This window comes from Chrysemys picta, chromosome 5 (assembly GCF_011386835.1).
Source record: "Chrysemys picta bellii isolate R12L10 chromosome 5, ASM1138683v2, whole genome shotgun sequence".
Classification (NCBI taxonomy): Eukaryota; Metazoa; Chordata; order Testudines; family Emydidae; genus Chrysemys; species Chrysemys picta.
Window position 1 is genome coordinate 95,078,284 of NC_088795.1, and position 19,421 is coordinate 95,097,704.

At 43.4% G+C, this 19,421-nt stretch overlaps 1 protein-coding gene across 1 annotated transcript in view; it reads left to right on the top strand.

Annotated features, from left to right (window-relative positions):
* The first annotated feature begins 1,827 nt into the window (after nt 1–1,827).
* The window catches only part of GABRA4 (gamma-aminobutyric acid type A receptor subunit alpha4), a 104,907-nt gene continuing 87,313 nt past the window's right edge, over nt 1,828–19,421 (top strand). Inside the window, exon 1 of the mRNA XM_065596904.1 lies at nt 1,828–2,073. The gene's annotated coding sequence lies outside the window, so the exon portion shown is untranslated. The remainder of the gene's footprint in view (nt 2,074–19,421) is intronic.

Here is a 19,421-nt window from a genome sequence, read left to right on the forward strand (position 1 = left end):
ATGCTCAACTGCTTTATGATAAATTTTGAGAACAATTTAAATGTTGTTTTCTTTACAGCAAATTGTTTTCTCCAGAGATCTAACATATAGTAACACTTTCCAAGCCATTACTGTGGTAGAATCTGCGTTCTTCCATTTCAACAATAACTATTCTTTTGCCAGTCATCAGTGTCACTGTTAGCAGCTATTTGTTAACTAGACCTATTTGTGGGCACAAGGGTCCCCTAAAATGTCTGAACTTGGTACAGGCTAAGTTTTATAGCAAGTATATTATTATCCAGGCAGTATTATCCACCCAGTGCCTCCCAGTGACCAGACATCTCCAAAATATATATACTAAACTCCTAGAACTGATGTAGCATCCCCAGCATTTGTCTGAGCTAGTGATTTTTTGGCCAAGATATTCAAAATAGCAGTAGACTCCTAACTCACATTTGGCACCTGAATAAGTAGTCTGATTTGCAAAAGTATTGAGCCCTGCAGTTCCCATTGGAGTCAATAAGTCTGATCCAAAGCCCCTTAAGGTCAATGGGAGTCTTTCCCCGTTAATTTAAATTAGCTTTGGATTAGGCTTAATGAAAACTGCTGAGTACTTAGTGCTTTTAAAAAACAGACCATTTATTTAGGTGCCTAAATTTGTTTTTAGGACCGTAACTTTAGGCTTCCAAGTTCTAAAATCATTGCCTTTTGTTTTCAAAATCTGTAAAAGGAAATCCAATTTCTGTTGCTGCTTTGATTTTGAATTGCATAGGTCTTTGCCTTGTACTAGAGATGGCTTTTATTACATTCCTATCAATCTCTTTCCATTGGACCAGCACCATTGTTAATTTTTAATTACCTTTTCAGCCTTCTGTTCCACTCTGGTCAACCTATATAGGGTCTATTAGCTTTCTGGAATTTTTTTTAAATATATGTATGGTTTTGTTTTTAAATGAGTGTCATAAATTAGTCTACCACAAAATTGAAGCACAGAATGATGTAAGAAAATTAATGAACTGTGAATTTTAAAAAATGATATGTCACTGAGGTACTGGGATAAGCCAAAATAGGGACACATATTATTAAACAAGTTTGATGAGTCAGTGGCACCTGGAATTAGTATTTCCCAGATCAAAATGTTCCTCTCTCTGTCCAAGAGATATTAATTTTCAATTTTACATCAATATTTTATTTCTCTATCACCTTTTAGGTATCATGCAAGGTTCCCTTTTAAATATTAGGGACCATATTCACTACCTCAGGCCTCTCAGTGGAACCCAAAGTGCATGATCCCTGTTACAGGAAGTCCACCAGGAGCACCGATGCAGCACTACAAACTGCTTTCATCCCCTCTTCCGCTGGAAGGCATACACTGGGCTGGCCACCATAGCCCATAAAATCAATGGAGCTAGGCAGGGAGGAGGCGGGGTCAGGACACCTCAGAGACTGGCTATTTCAGATGGCTCCCAAACAGATTCAACCCATGTTCACCTAGACAGCTTCTGCTATCAGGGCTTATGATGGGGGAGATCTGCCCCTTAAGGATAGTGGAGTCAGCTCATCGCTGTCACATAGTGTGGCTCATTGAAGATTTTGGGTGTTCTTATGTACAGAGATGGAGGAGCTATTGAGAGAGGGGAAATAGTCCCAGGAATAAGAAGTGTTTGGGATGAATGATGTTACTGTCTCTTTAAGGGCCGGTAAGGGACCACAAGCCTTGCAGAGTGGGCGGGGCAAGGCACCCCACCCTCCCAGCCATTTGGGATGAGCTCCAGGAAGGGGACCAGCATATATACCCCCTCCTCCCGCCTAAAAAGGCAGGCACCAGGAGGAGAAGACTGACCTGCTGAACCCTTTGAAGTGGAGAGCTAATTGGGGAAAAGGGTCCAGGTGAAGGAGAAGCTGATTAGACTTTACAGCTGGACTCAGCCCCAGCTCAGAGGGGGAAAGTTGAGGGAACTACTGTTTGAAGGAGGGAGATCCTGACAGCCACAAGGCAAGAGTCAGAGAGACTGCCTGAAACACAACCCCAGCTCCTGAAGGAGGGCAGGGGGAGACTTCTGACTGAAGGATTGAGATACCGACTGCCTTAAGGTGAGATACAGAGGGACTGTTAGAAATGCATCCCAGCTGCTGGCAGAGGGGCTGGAAATGGTTTTGAGGAAGCACCTCCATAACTGGCTAAGAAGAAGCCATGAGGAACCACAACTCCAAGATGGGGACAGTGCATTCAGCAGGCCTGGTAAAGACACTGACAAGCAGGGCAAAGGTAGGAGTGGCAAAAGGACCAAAGGAATAGTTTGTAGCTGCCTGAAACAAGGACCCTGGGATGGATCCCAGAGGAGAGGGTGGGCCTGGGTTACCCTAACTCTTCCCTAGACCAAGAGGGGAAGTACAGGTGTCAGGAGTGAAAGAAGCTGAGACCTATGAGTCCCAGATGGAGGCTGAGGGCTGGGTTTAGAAGCCACTAGACTTTGTGTGGTTTTTTTTGTTAACCCTGGAAGGGGAGTGGACTGAGAGGTTACCTGGCTGCAGGGCTAGGCTACAGAAGGGACAGATGGTTGTGGAACCAGCAAGCGTGATCCCCTGCAACCTGTGTCCTGACATAAGGGGGGCTCTGGTGGTGACTGCATGCTGTAATAGGGCTCATATGGAATCCTGAGTTTAGTTTTGGCCCAAGAGGAGTCTGATTTCACTTGCAACCTGGGAATAACCAGAAAAATATTGGACTTCACCGCATCACCTAGATATATTTTTTTAAAATCAAGATTGCCAAGTATCTTGAATTTTCTTTCAGCCATGAACATATGAACTCCATGTAAGTTGAGGAAGCTTGTGTCCCATAGAAGGACTGCTCCTGATTTTAAGCAGCTAACTGAGTAACTGAACTTCTAGAGCAGGGGTCGGCAACGTTCGGCACGCGGCTCGCCAGGGTAAGCACCCTGGTGGGCCAGGCCAGTTTTATTTACCTGCTGACGCAGCAGGTTCGGCCGATGGCGGCCCCCACTGGACACAGTTTGCCGTCCCGGGCCAATGGGGGTGGCGAGAAGCCGCGGCCAGCACATCGCTCGCCCACGCCGCTTCTTGCCGCCCCCATTGGCCCGGGACGGCGAACCGCGGCCAGTGGGGGCCGTGATCGGCCGAACCTGCCGCGTCAGCAGGTAAATAAAACTGGGCCGGCCCGCCAGGGTGCTTACCCTGGCGAGCCGCGTGCCGAACATTGCCGACCCCTGTTCTAGAGGACAGTGATCAGATGCAGGAGGGAGGAGGAAGAATTGTCCAATATATGCATTTCCAAATTTCTATTTGGGTGCAAAAAATTCTCTTGCTAATTTTCTTAATGAAAATGAACTTTGCAGATAATTTTGGTAAAATTCAGTTTGCCCATATCAGAATTATATTAGGTGCTCTTGAATTTCCACTGTCTGCTATATTATTGCCAATTACAGGGGAAAAGAGTAATATCATATCATTCAGTCAAACCCCAGAGAAAACTAAATTTATCAAAATAAAAGATCAAGAGGTGACTTGATTATAGTGTGTAAGTATCTTCACAAGAGTGAGGATGCCAGGTACTCAAGGGCTCTCTAATTTAGCAGAGCGAGGCACAACAAGAACCAAATGGAAGTTAGACAGACCAATTCAAATTAGAAATTAGGGTGCACACAGTTTTAACAGTGAGGGTGATTAACATTGGAACAAACTGCCAAGGGAAGCAGTAGATTTTCTATCTCTTGCTGTCTTCAAATCAAGACTGGATGCCTTTCTGGAAATATGCTTTAGTCAAACACAAGATATTGGGCTCAGTACAGAGATGCTGCATGAAATTCTATGGCCTGTACTTGACAGGAAGTCAGACCTAGATAGTCTAATGATCCCTTCTGGCTTTAACAATCTATGTAAGTCCCAGGAAACACACAGCTAAGGGGAAAGTAAAAAAAGGCTTTAAAACAATTTCTGCATATTATGTTATATGTAGATACTAGTGAAGAGCATAGTGAGTGACGGAGGAACTGCAGGATTGGGGGTGAAAATCTTCAGCATAAGTCAAGCATGTTCAAAAGCAATTAAAGCACTCTTGTTCTAAAGTTTTTGTGTCCATATTTGGAGGCGTATTGTATATGTACCAGATGCAACAAAAATTATAAAAACTAACAGCTTGATTCATAAAATTGTCCTAGGCCAATTATGTATTCATTTTTCATCTTCATTATGCATAACTTTCTGGGAAACCTTTTTTAGCAGAGGCTGTTTTCCAGTTTATTAAAGATCTTTTCCCCAGTGCACATTTTCAGTTCTAAATCAAGAGCTTGCATAGCTCAAAATAAAAAGGATAATATTCTGCTCAAACAGCACCTGCTCTTTAAAAGAAGTGCGGAGTCCTCTAGACAGTGTTAAAATGCTCCCACTTCCTGCTAGCTGATGTGTTCAGTATGGAGAACCACAAATGTTAGTCTCTTACAATACAGGGGAAAGTTATTGTGGAGGTGATCATTACAGACAGCGAAGACAATGGTTTTGCATTTGGGAGAGTATAGCCTCAATTAGGGCTGGTTGACATCTTTCTTTTTTTTCTCTCTCAACAGAGAAAATGTGCATGACAAATCCTTGTCATTGTTGCCATTTTTCTGGTTTCCACAACACATTTTGTGTGCCTCTTATTCCCCCAAACTTGTGTCAAAAATGGTATTGAAGTGGTTATTGACACTTGATCCCCTGCTTTTTGGACAAAGAATTTCAGTAACTATTTTGATGGTGTAGTCAGTAATTTTTTTCTTTTTCTTTTTTAAACGTAATGGGTTTATTTTGAATACTTTGGAATGAAAATAACACAAATCTTTCCAAAAAATTTCAATCAGGTGTATCCAGAATAAAGAGGTGGGCAACAGATTAAGCCAGCACGTGAGTCGGGAAGCTGCCTAAGATAGCACAAACCCCCATCATCGGCCACTCCCTGGCTAAGCCCTGCCCCATCTCAGCATAGACAACTGAGTCTGGGCTGCAGGGAGGCACCTATCTCTGCTTGGAAGTCTGAGCTTCAAACCCTCTCTTGGCACTAGGCATCTACACCACTTTAGCAAGAAGCCAGGGGTAATATGAGCGCCCTCCCTCATATCTTTTAGCCCAGTGCTTGGGGTACTCCTCTTGGATGTGGGAGGTCAGGTCCCTCCTCTGCCTGATGGGGAGAAGGGATTTAGAGAGTGGCCTTCCACCTCTTAGGTGAGCGTTCTAACCATTCGGCTACAGGATGTTCTGGTGCAGGGCTCCTTCAGTCCCTCAGTCTCTGCTGTTGAAGCTGTTGCACTCTGGATGAATAATGCATCATTGGAGCAGGGGAACTAGCTCCTGGGTTTCCCATGTGAGTGCTCTAACCACTAGGCTAGAGCCATTCACATGCTTGCATGTTCTCTCTTTAAGAGTTATTTGCCCTCTTCATCTCTTCTCCCCCCGCCTCCCCCAAGCTGTTTTGTGTGAACTCATCTGAGAGGCCTGATGTGGTAGATGGTCTCTGAGCGTGCCTAACAGAGAAGGCCCTGCACCTGACTTAGGTGGCTGAACACTTATCTTCCCCTAACTTGCGAATTGCTCTGGGTCTTAGGCATTCAGATGCCTAGAGTAAGGGAGAAGTTCAGATGCCCAGAGGCAGAAATATAGGCACCTAGAGAACATTCACGGTAAAACCTTAGGTACTGAGAGCATGTCAACACAGCAAAGAAAAGCCCATGCCTGGCCCATGCCATCTGACTCAGGATTGTCGCTCCATATCATTGCTGCGTAGACTTCCCAGCTTGAGCTAGACCCTGAGCTCTGAGACCCTCCCACCCCACGGGGTCCTAGAGCCTGGGCTCCAGCCCAAGGCCAAAAGTCTACACAGCAATGGAACAGCCCTGCAGCCTGAGTCCCTTGAGCCTGAGTTGTCTGTTACAGGCTAGCCATGGGTTTTCCTTTGCTGTGTAAACAGACCCCAGGGAAAAAGATCACTAAGCAAGAGATTTACACCGAGCTGGATGAGCGACCAACTAAAAGGGGCGATTAGGAAGAAACAGAAAGCGTACAAAGAGTGGAAGAGGGGAGGGATCAGTAAGGAAACTTACCTTAGAGAAGTCAGAGAATGTAGAGATAGAGTGAGAAAGGCCAAAGGCCGTGTAGAGTTGGACCTAGCGAGGGGAATTAAAAGCAATAGTAAAAGGTTTTACAGCCATATAAATAGGAAGAAAGCAAAGAAAGAAGAAGTGGGACCGCTGAAGACTATAGCCGGAGAGGAGATTAAAGATAATCTAGGCATGGCGCAATATCTCAATGAATACTTTGCATCGGTGTTTAGTGAGGCCAATGAAGATATTAGGGATACTAACACCATTACAGAGGGGCATACAGGATGGGGGATTACCGTATCCGAGGTAGAAACAAAACTTGAACGCCTTAATGGGACTAAGTCGGGAGGACCAGACGATCTTCATCCGAGAATATTGAAGGAATTGGCTCGGGAAATAGGCCCATTAGCGATAATATTTAATGAATCTGTAAACTCGGGGGAGGTCCCGTTAGACTGGAGAATAGCTAACGTGGTTCCTATTTTCAAGAAATGGAAAAAAAGTGATCCGGGTAACTACAGGCCTGTTAGTTTAACATCTGTAGTGTGCAAGGTGCTGGAGAAAATTCTGAAAGAGAAATTAGTCGAGGACCTTGAGGTTAATGGCAATTGCGATAAATTACAACATGGTTTTACGAAGGGCAGATCGTGCCAAACTAATCTGATCTCCTTCTTTGAGAAAGTGACGGACTTATTAGATAAGGGAAATGCAGTGGACCTAATATACCTGGATTTCTGTAAAGCGTTTGACACTGTACCCCATGAGGAATTATTGGTTAAACTGGAAAACATGGGGATCGATATGAAAATCCAGAGGTGGATAAGGAATTGGTTAATGGGGAGAAGGCAGCGGGTCGTATTAAAGGGTGAACTGTCAGGTTGGAGGGAGGTTACTAGTGGAGTGCCTCAAGGTTCGGTTTTGGGACCCATTTTATTCAATCTATTTATAACTGACCTCGGAACCGATTGCAGGAGTGGGCTGATAAAGTTTGCGGATGATACGAAGGTGGGAGGCGTTGCAAATTCGGAGGAGGATAGGGATGTTCTGCAGGGAGACTTGAATGAGCTTGTGAATTGGAGTATCAGAAATAGGATGAAATTTAATAGTGAAAAGTGTAAGGTGATGCACTTGGGGATGAATAATAACAATTTTAGTTACAAGATGGGGACGCATTGGTTAGAAGTAACGGAAGAGGAGAAGGACCTAGGGGTCCTGGTAGACCGCAGGATGACTGAGTCGACAATGTGACGTGGCGGTAAAAAAAGCAAATGCGGTCTTGGGATGCATTAGGCGAGGGATATCTAGTAGGGATAAGGAGGTCCTGCTTCCCTTGTATAAGGCGCTGGTGAGACCTCATTTGGAGTACTGTGTGCAGTTCTGGTCTCCCATGTTTAAAAAAGATGAACTCAAACTGGAACGGGTCCAGAGAAGGGCGACTAAGATGATCAGAGGAATGGAAAACCTGTCGTATGAAAGGAGACTAGAGGAGCTTGGGTTGTTTAGTCTGACAAAGCGAAGGCTGAGGGGGGATATGATTGCTATCTTTAAATATATCAGAGGGATAAATACAAGGGATGGAGAGGAACTATTCCAGCTTAGTACTAATGTAGACACGAGAACGAATGGATATAAACTGGCCGTGGGGAAGTTCAGGCTAGAAATTAGACGAAGGTTTCTGACCGTCAGAGGGGTGAAATATTGGAACGGCCTTCCGAGGGAAACGGTGGGGGCGACGGACCTGTCTGGTTTTAAGATTAAGTTAGATAAGTTTATGGAGGGAATGGTTTAATGGTAAAACATAGTAGCCAAGGAAAACCAAGCAATGGTACGCAAATAGTATAATGGCCAACAGGGGTCAGACTAGAGACTCTTGCCTACATGCTCGGGGTCTAACTGTTCGCCATATTTGGGGTCGGGAAGGAATTTTCCTCCAGGGTAAATTGGCTGAGCCTCTGGAGGTTTTTCGCCTTCCTCCGCAGCATGGGGCTGGGATCACTAGCAGGAGGGTGTCTGCCGATTGCAGTAACTAAAACACAGGTTTGGGGACTTCAACGGCAGAGTCCGGGGAAGGGTTCTGTGGCCTGCAGCATGCAGGGGGTCAGACCAGATGATCATAATGGTCCCTTCTGACCTTAAAGTCTATGAGTCTGAGTCTGAGTTTAGGCATTTACAGGATTCAGTGGGAGTTTTTGTGCATTGCAGTGGTTCCAACAGTGGGACTTAGGCCTAAATGTACAAAAGGAATTAGGTGCCTAAGTGACTTGTCTAGGGTCATACAGGAAGTCTGTAGTAGAGCAGGGACTCAAACTCAAGACTTCCATGCCCTAGCTAGTGCCCTAGTCACTGGACCATTTTTCCTCTTGCTGTACCCCTGCTGAAGAGCTAGATGCTGGTGGGAACTTAAGTAGTAGCAGGTTCTGTTGACATGACAGTAAAAATGATGGAAACAGCTGGAACCTTGTCTGCACTAGGGTTCTGGCTGAGGATGCCACCAGTGAGTTATTGGTAGCATAGTGGTGGTAGCATTGGTTGGAAACTTTAGGTAAAATTCCCTTGTGAAGCCAAGGCCATAGAGGTTTTCCCATGGGCAGCAGGGCTATGTGTATATTCTCTCAAATCTCAGTGAGTGGCATTTGTCTTGGAAAGGCAATGTGACTTTCTCAACATATCACAGCACAATGTCCCAATATAGTTCAAGCTTTTTCTTGTAAGTGCTTGGCTCCAGCTTTCATAGATCAGATCTGGAATATCTGAGGCTTCTTCCCTGCCCCTTCTCTAAGTAGCTTGAACAGCTCTCCCATTACGCTGGGGTCCCAGAAATGCACTAGGCGTATCACTATCTTGCTCATTTTGCTCTACCCAAGCTGCTTGCCTCATGAACTCCTTTGTCGCCATTTGATTCTGTTTTTTGAGTGGGATTCCTATGCCTAGAACCATCTTCCCAAGCCCAGTCCTCTTTCACGCTCCTCCTATGCATCCTAGCTCTCCTCTCAGGAAAGAAAAAGAAATTGCGCAACTAACAAGATGTGTCATTCTTAACTGCTCATTCATGTTTCTTTTTGTGCCCTCCCTCCCTCCCTCTATTTGTATGCTGTGAAATTAAACTGTAAGCTTTGTGGTACAGGTGCTGTGTAAACCTGTAAAACACCCAGTATAGTGTTGAGTGTATACAAAGGAATAATAATAAATACATCTGAACACTGAAGTTGGGGTGCTGTTTGATCCTTAAAGTGAGATGAGAATATGAAATAGACTACATAATCCTTCTTTTCTGTCCTCCAATTTCCACTACCAGAATGATTTAGTGTTCCTTTAATGATTCCATGTAGAGAGAGAACTAGTCTTTCTAAACCACCCGTTAGATCTTTTGACATTTTGTATACACCACACATCCCACAGCTATTCACTTCAGTACAAAGCTTGCTTTGCCTCCAGACACGAGTCCAAGGCTGAATGCATAATGGCCCAAAACTCTCACTTCCTATACTCCACTTTTCCTAGACACACTGGAGGAATGTGGCTTTTGTTGCCTCCAGTAGGTGACACTTTATTTCATTCCAAGTGTGGAAGGATCATGAGTTCCTTCTGCCCTGTGGTGATATGTCAAAATAGACAGACAGAGGAGAAAATTATTATGTAATTAGTAAAATGTATATTGCTGTAGAGTCTGATGGGCCCCAACCAAAGATTCGGTGTTCTTTGCTGTACACTGTACAAATGATTAAACAGGACAGTCCCCTGGTTCAGAAAGCTAACAATGTAGGATGGATGATGAGGGGATTCAACAGTTATATAAACAGGCAAATGGGGTAACAAGTTTATGCACATTTGCATGATTTATTAGCCTCATGGTTGTCACAGGTGTCAACCAGTCTAAACTAGTGTCCATTAGTAATGCTTTTTAGGCATGATAGCAGAAGTTGGCTGTAAGGAGGGATTTAAAAGATGAAAACATATAGTAAATGTTCAAGTTGTTCTGCTGTTATTCAGATGAAATGGTACTACTTTTACCACAGTTCTACATAGCTGATATTTTCTACAGCATGGAAGATGTTTCAATCAGAATGGGAAAACAGTGTGGTGGAGTGTACCATCCCCCACACTAGGCCAGAAGGGTTAATTGAGCCTGTGGGCTCAATTAGCCTCACTCTGTTATATCTGCAGGAGGTGTCAAGCCTGGAGGAAGAAGTTAAAAGGGTTGAACCAGGGTCAGGTGGAGCTGGTTCTTACTTACTGAGATATTTGGCTGGAGCCAGGGAGCTAGGTTAGCCTGTGGCCAGACAGCCTCCCAGAAGGAAAGTGGGCTCGCAACAAGGAACACAAACTAGTTGTGAAGGAAAGATGGGGGAAGGGAATCTGCCCAGAATTCTCAGTCCTGCAGGGAGAAGAAACATTTTGATAGGATCAAGGACTCTCCTGTCAGGAAAAAACACTCCTGAAGCAGAACCAGCCAGACAGTGAAAGTGTTAAGAAACTCTGCAGTCAGCCTAGAGAAGAGGTCTAGAAAGAGTGATGCGGATGCACAGTCAGCCTGGGAAGAGGCTGTGGGAAAGATCTGAGACAGGTTGTGGTAGGAAGTGATCCAGGGATGCAGCAAGGGGTCTGCATAGGGTGACCAGACAGCAAATGTGAAAAATCAGGACAGGGATGGGGGGGTAATAGGAGCCTATATAAGAAAAAGTCCCAAAAATCGGGACTGTCCCTATAAAATCGGGACATCTGGTCACCCTAGGTCTGCATAGTCAGGCCATGGCTGCTTATTAAAGGATCTCCGGACCAGAACCCAAAGGTGAGGTGGGGCCTGGGTTCCCCTGCTGGCCAACTGAGGAAGGTGTGTCGGAAACCTCTAGAGACAAAGGGTATGAAATGTTGAAACCCCCAACACAAGGAGTTAGGACTAGTGAGTATGGAGCTGGACCAAATGGCCAACGTGAAATTGTTGGACTATTGTTTGTGGAGCTATTGGGTTATTCTGGAAGGGGTAGGCTCAGATGTGATGCAGCATAGGGGCTGAGTCTCAAAAAGAAGCAGACCACTGTAGGGCGGGAGCCGTTGTCGGAAGTGAGTGCGAATGGAGGAAAGCCTGCTACACTGTGTTCAGGCACAAGGGGACGAACCAATTAATGAGTCAAACTCTTACATAGAGTTAATTGATATCGGGGGCAAACTATAATGTGTTAAGGGGTTTATGGTCCTGATCCTGCAATCACTTATGCACATATGTAAATTTAACCTGTGTGCAATCTCATTGGGTGGTATTTTTTTTTTTAATGGGGCAATTCATGTGAGCAAAACTATGCCTGAGTTTGTAGGATCAGACCTTTCATTTGTAAGATTTTTGGGTCCAGGGCTCTTTTGCATTTTGTATTTTGCATAGAGTGAGGCACGTTATTGTCACTAATATGGTTCTGGGGGAAAAAAATTGGGTACATTTTGTTCTCACTTTCCAAATGTGCTATAGCATCATATCCTGAACCAGTTCATTGACAAAAATCCTACTTCATCAACCATTTGTTAGAAGTGACACTTCTTCAATGTAAAAGCAGCAAAGAGTCCTGTGGCACCTTATAGACTAACAGATGTATTGGAGCATGAGCTTTCGTGGGTGAATCCGATGAAGTGACAGGTTTCAGAGTAGCAGCCGTGTTAGTCTGTATCCGCAAAAAGAACAGGAGTACTTGTGGTACCTTAGAGACTAACAAATTTATTAGAGCATAAGCTTTCGTGGACTACAGCCCACTTCTTTGGATGCATATCCGACGAAGTGGGTATTCACCCACAAAAGCTCATGCTCCAATATGTCTGTTAGTCTATAAGGTACCACAGGACTCTTTGCTGCTTTTACAGATCCAGACTGACATGGCTATCCCTCTGATTCTTCAATGTAGTGAATAAAGAAACTTTTATTTCCTTCTTAGAAGAAATACGTTTCTGTGCCAAGATAACCTATGATAAAACACATGTAGTGTTTTCAGCTATTTGCAAAAAAACTAAAACGGAACCTAATAAAAATAGGAACACACTCACTTCCCACCCTATTTTGCTAAGGGGCTGCAGAGTCCCCCTTATCTGCCCTACAGTTTATAGGACTGAGTCACTATGGGGCATGCAGCCCCATCACTTTCTCTCTCTCACACACACGGCACAGAAGTTTAGCACCTCTCACAAGGGGACAACTGGGGTAAGAGTAGACAGATGACAAGTGAGGGGCTATTGGTATCTTTCTGTTCGTCTACCCCAGAAACCAGACTGAGCTGCTATGGGGACAATGGCTTCATTGGCAACCCTTGTCCCAGTCACCAAGAGCAACCCCCCCCCCCCCCAGCACGTCTCCAAGGGAGGGCTCTAGGAGAAGTGACTCACCAGGGAGCGAAGCTGCAGCCAAAGCAGCTGCAGTGGGACAGATGGTGAATAAAGGGCTGCAGCATGCCCCTTTGATTCCCCCTGGAGGAGAAGGAGCAGCTGGAACATTCACAAGACTGGGAGACCTCTGTTATCAGCAATACTAGTTTTCTGAAACTTTCCAGCAACATTCCAGATGACCAACGAGAGAGGTCCATATAATGGGATGAATGAGAAATAAAAGGAGAGGTAGGGGTTGCTTCATGGAGAGAATAGCCTTTAGGTAGGAGGAGTAAATGACTTCATAGTTCAGGCTGAAATCTTCCCTCCTGCTCCCAGAAAAGCTGTTTGCAGGATCACTAAGCTAAGGTGTAACCTTGTACTTGTAAGCATTACTCCCTTATACCTCTACCTTCTCTCTCAGTTGTGTCTTCCCTTTTCTTGCCAAACGTCTACTTGGATTGTTCTGTCCTTAATCTAGGGACTGTCATTTGCTATGTGTTTTGTACATCACCTATCACAATGTGGCCTAGGTCCTGTTTTGTTCCCTGGGTACTACCCCAAAAAAACTAAAGCAATCTTAATACTGAGCAATCACATGGACAGAATACTGAAAAATGTACTTGTATAGTGCCTTCAGGTGAAGGTTTGCATGTGCCTTGCAAACATCAACAAGGTAAAACTCCGATCACCCTTTGGTGTAGGTAAGTGACATTTTTCTGTCTCTCCGATGAAGAACAGAACAGGTAGGAGACTTACATGATCGATTTGTACAAAAAAGGGCCCTAATAAAACAAATAGCCATAAAACCAAACAGTGGCATAAAATAGTAACTGAAGAAGAACAGGAGTACTTGTGGCACCTTAGAGACTAACAAATTTATTAGAGCATAAGCTTTCGTATATATGCATCCGAAGAAGTGGGCTGTAGTCCACGAAAGCTTATGCTCTAATAAATTTGTTAGTCTCTAAGGTGCCACAAGTACTCCTGTTCTTTTTGCGGATACAGACTAACACGGCTGCTACTCTGAAACCTGTCAACATACAAGCTACATTATGGTTCTGATACATAGCCTATTGAAGCAAATGGAAGTCTTTCCATTCACTTTATTGGGCTTTACATATTAGGCCCCAGAAGACCCCTGTATCCAAGTCATACTTTAATTCAGATTTACAAACAGTTCATCTCTTTGGCTCGGTGTTGAACACCACAGCAGGAAAAAGAATAGGAAAGCCCTGAAGCAGTAGGTAGGGGTGGTGGGGGGAGAGGATTTTCCAAGAGATGCAGTGAGCTGTATCTTTGCTGGTAGTGTGCATGAGTGCAGGCCTGAATTATGCTGTTGAAAATCCTTCTGTTCAAAGCCTTCATGCAGGAGTTGTACATTTATTTTTGTGAAAAGGTTGATTTTAATTTATTTACCTTGTATCTACCACCTTCTCATTTTGTCTCATTAAAAAAAAACATCAAAACCCTCATGTCTGCCAACTGATCAGTGAAGTGATAATGAGTTTTCTGCTCATGTAGACAGTATATTGGCTAAGATTTTTAGACGCTGGAGTTTCAGCCCAAAATAGCTTATTTCTCAGTGTTAGGCCATCATAGTAAATGAGATTATGTCCAGTGAAGAAATATTTAGAAAGCCGATTATGGATTAAACATGCAGAATGTGGTACAAAGTAGACAAAATGCGTAAACTGAGATCCACAAAGGGACATGAGTATGGGTTAAATATTGACTTATTTTGTAGTAATACTTATTAATATACTGCTTTACTCTTTCAAAATACTGTGCAAATATAAGCTAATCCTCACACTATCCTTATGAAATAGATAAGTACATATCATCATCCCTTTTTTACAGAATGGGAAATTCAGGCTCACGGTGGTTAGAATCACTAGGGAGACAAGGTGGGTATAATATCTTTTGTTGGACCAACTTCTTTTGTTGAGCAAGACAAGCTTTCGAGCCACACACAGCTCTTCTTCCGGTCTGGGAAAGATATTTTGAGCATCACAGTTAAATGCAAGGTAGAACAGATTTAGCATAAGTAACGAGTACATATTTTAAAGGACCATTCAAAGCAGACTGGTCCACTAACACCTCCATAGTCATAGGACAAAAAAAGGAAGTTAGTGTGTTACAGATTTTTGTAATAAGCCATAAATCCAGTATCTTTGTTCAGTTCATGATTTTTAGTGTCTAGCAAAGTTATGAGTTTAAGCTCCTAGGCTCATCTTCTGAAAGTGTTTGAAGTAGGAAGTGGGACTGAAACATAAAGCCCTTGTATCAGAAGCCTGGTATTAGGCCTGAACTAAAGTAGTGGTCAAAGCTTTGCTCCTATAAAGCAAAGTTAAGTTGTAAGCAAGAGGCAGGCCCTGCTCACAGAATCTGGCAAGAACAGGGCTGATATTGTAGAAACACAAATTCCTAAGTAGTGCTAGGTATAAGAATATATACACAAACACATTCCAGAAGAGTGGTACCAGAACACCCCAATACCAGCACCCCCAAAAGATAACAGGAACACGCTGACCCATCCTAGAGATGAGGTCAGGATGACAGCATGATGGGTAGAGACGTTTTGATTAAACCAACAAGTATAAGGCAGAAGGTGGCACCCAAATATGTCAGAGGGTGGAACTTAGCTATGTCAGAGTGCAAAACGTAACTTGTTTGTATCGGTGTATAAAGAGGTATCTCAGAGGAAATGTCTGTCTGGTCTAAGGAGGAACAAAAAGTCCCTCTGTTCACTGAGTTGGTCTGTTGTTATGGGGATATATGTATTAGTCGTCTGGTAGAGTCTGCAGGATACCAATACTATTCTTTGTCGACAATAAACCTGGCTGGGTGCTTTCGTACCTTAACGGATCTTGTGGTCACTGGGTGGTTCACTTGAGGTCTGCTGGGCCAGTTACCTGCGCAGAGCTGGGATGGCATACAGAGGGAATACAAGAAGCCAAACATCTAAAACACTATTGTGCAGGTTTCCTTTGAGGAAGAGGACTGAGAGGTCAGATGTAGAATGATCACTATGTGAAAAGTGTTCACCCACAGGTCATCAGGTGTTTTTGTCTTTTATCATTTTCCTGTGCAAGTTAATTTGAGAGCATCATGATCGTCTAGTTTCACCCACTTAAGTTATTTGGGCATTTATTGCACGGGAGGAGGTATACCACTTTGTGATAGTCATATGTAGGAGACCTAGATCTTGTGTGCGGGGTGTTGATCATTGTAGCAGTGGAGATATGTCTGCAGGTTTTGTATCAGTTGTTCTGGCAGGGTCTGGTGCTACTTTGAGTTGGTGTGTCCTGATCTGTGGGGAGCTTGCTTCTGATGAGGTTGCGGGGCTCTGTGAAGGCCAGAAGTGGGGGTTCTTGAAAGATTTATTTCAAGTATGAGTTGAGTATGGGTTGTAATTGTTGAATAATACCCCATATTCATTCCAGTGTGGGGTGGCTGGTCACAAATAGGGGTGTACAGTGAGAGGAGTTTTTATTTCTGTATTTAAGCAGGTTCTCCTGGGGGATTTTGGTGGTCTCTTCCATGATACAATCTACTTCTGTGGTGGAGTGTCCTTATTTGGTGAAGGTGGTTTTAAGTGTGTTTAAGATGTATATCTCAGACTTTCTCCTTGGGGCATATTCTGTGATATCCCAGTGTCTGGCTGTAGATATCAGATTTCTTGGCGTGTTTGGGGTGGTTACTGGATCTATGAAGGTAGGTGTGGTGATCCATGGGTTGCTTGTATATATGGTTGTCTGTAGGGTTCCATTGTTGAAGCTGATTGGGGTGCCCAGCAAGTTGATGCTAGTGTGGGAGTGTTCTAAAAAGCGCTTAATGGACGGATAGTGGTTGTTGAAGTTGTGGTGGAAATCTATGAGGGAGTTTAAGCGGTCTGTCCGGACGATGAAAATATCATTGATGCATTCAGGTATACCATTGGTTTTGTGGTGCATTTGTCCAGAGATTCTTCCTCAAGGTGGCCAATAAAGAGGTTGGCATACTGGGGAGTCATCTTAGTACCAATGGCTGTCCCGTGGTTTGGACAATGGGGTATTGAATGTAAAATTGTTATGGGTGAGAATGAAATGGATGAGTTTGGCAATGTTTGGGATGGATATCTGAGGGTTGTCCACTGTCTTGCAAATATCTGCGGCAGGCAGCTATGCTGTCATTATGATGCATCTTAGTGTATAGGGAATCGACATCCATTGAAGCAAGGATGGTGTTCTGAGGGAGGTTGTTAATGTTGTGGAGTTTGTGGAGGAAGTCAGTTGTGTCTTGCAGGAAGCTGGCCCTTTGTATGGTGAGTGGTTTGAGGATGGTTTCTATGAGTCTTGCTGTTAGGATCAACATTTTAAAATTGGTGAGTCCATACTCTCCACTCCATTATCCAAGTTATTAATGACTTGGATAAGGAAGTAGAGAGTATGCTTATAAAATTTGTGCATTACACCAAGATGGGAATGTTTGTAAATGCTTTGGAGGACAGCATTAAAATTCAAAACTACCTTAACAAATTGGAGAACATAAGAATGGCCATATTGCATCAGACTAATGGTCCATCTGGCCCAGTATCCTGTCTTCAAACAGTGGCCAATGCCAGGTGCCTCAGAGGGAATGAACAGAACAGGCAGTCATTGAGTGATCCATCCCCTGTTGTCCACTCCCAGCTTCTAGCAACAGAGGCTACGGACACTCAGAGCATGGAGTGCATCCCTGACCATTCTAGCTAATAGTCATCGATGGACCTATCCTCCATGAACATATCTAGTCCTTTTTTGAACCCTCTTATAGTTTTGGCCTTCACAACATCTCCTGGCAATGAGTTTCACAGGTTGACTGTGCATTGTGTAAAGAAACACTTCATTTTGTTTGCTTTAAACCTGCTGCCTATTAATTGATTTGGGTGATCCCTGGTTCTTGTGTTTATGTAAAGGGGTCAGTAACATTTCCCTATTCACCTTCCCCACACCATTCTTGATTTTATAGACTTCTATCATATCGCCTCTTAGTCATCTCTTTTCCAAGCTGAAAAGTCCCAGTCTTTTTAATTTCTCCTCAAATATGGAAGCTATTCCATACCCCAATCATTTTTGTTGCCCTTCTCTGTACCTTTTCCAATTCTAATAGATCTTTCTTGAGACAAGGCATCCAGATCTGCATGCAATATTCAAGATGCATACCATGGATTTATATAGAGGCATTACTATATTATCTCCCTTTCCTAATGGTTCCTAACATTCTGTTAGCTTTTTTGACCGCTGCTGCATATTGAGTGGATGTTTTCAGAGAACTATCCATGATGACTCCAAGATCTTTCTTGAGTGGTATCAGCTAATTTAGACCCCATCATTTTGTATGTGTAGTTGGGATTGTTTTCCGATGTGCATTACTTTTCATTTATCAACACTGAATTTCATCAGCCATTTTGTTGCCCAGTCACCCAGTTTAGTGTGATTCCTTTGTAAATCTTCACAGTCTGCTTTGGCCTTAGCTATCTTGAGTAACTTTGTATCATCTGCAAACTTTTCCACTTCACTGTTTACCCCTTTTTCTGGATCATTTATGAATATGTTGAAAAACACTGGTCCTAGTACAGCTCTGGGGGTACCACTCTCCACTGTGAAAATTGACCATTTGTTCCTACCCCTTTGTTTCCTATCTTTTAACCAGTTATTGTTCCTTGAGAGGACCTTTCCTCTTATCCCACATTCTTACTTAGCTTAAGAACCTTTGGTGAGGGACCTTGTCAAAGACTTTCTGAAAATCTAAATATACTATATCTACTGGATCACCATTGTCTGCCTGCTTGTTGGCCCTCTCAATGAATTCTAATACATTGGTGAGACATGATTTCCCTTTACAAAAGCAGTGTTGACTCTTCCCCAACAAATCGTGTTCATCTATGTGTCTGATAATTCTGTTCTTTACTATAGTTTCAACCAATTTGCCTAGTACTGAAGTTAGACTTACTGACCTGTAAATGCCAGGATTGCCTCTGGAGCCTTTTTTAAAAATTGGTGTCACATTAGCTATCCTCCAGGCATCTGGCACAGAAACTGATTTAAATGATAGGTTAAATACCACAGTTAGTAATTCTGCAATATCATATCTGAGTTCCTTCAGACTCTTGGGTGAATACTGTCTGGTTCTGGTGACTTATTATTATTTAATTTATCTATTGGTTCCAAAACCTCCTCTAATGACACCTCAATCTGGGACAGTTCCTCAGATTAGTCACCTAAAAAGAATGGCTCAGGTTGGGGAAATCTCTCTCACATCCTCTGTAGTGAAGACTGATGCAAATATTCATTTTGTTTCTCTGCAATGGGCTTGAGTTATCCTTTAGCACTTCTACCATCCAGTGGCCCCACTGATTGTTTAGCAGGCTTCCTGCTTCTGATGTATTGAAATGTGTGTGTGGCGGGGGGGAGAGGGTGGTTTTGGGGTTTTTTTGCTGTTAGTATTTGAATCTTTGGCTAGTTATTCTTCAAATTCTTTTTTGGACTGCCTAATTATACTTGAATTGTCTGGAAATCAACAAGATGAAATTCAGTGAAGACAAGTGAAGAGTACTTCAGTTGGGAAGGAAAAATGGGAGAATAACTGGCTAGGTGGTAGTAATGCTGAAAAGGATCTGGGGGTTATAATGGATCACAAATTGAATATAAGTCAACAATGTGATGCAGTTGTGAAATAGGCTAATATCATTCTTGGGTGTATTAACAGTGTTGTATGTAAGATACAGGAGGTAATTGTCTTGTTCTACTTGGCACTGGTGAGGCCTCAACTAGAGTACTGTGCCCAATTCTGGGTGCCACACTTTATGAAATAAATAAATAAGTAAATAAATAAATGGAGATATCCTATCTCCTAGAACTGGAAGGGACCTTGAAAGGTCATCAAGTCCAGCCCCCTGCTTTCACAAGCAGGACCAAGTACTGATTTTTGCCCCAGATCCCCAAGTGGCCCCCTGAAAGATGTGCTCTATTGGAGAGAGTC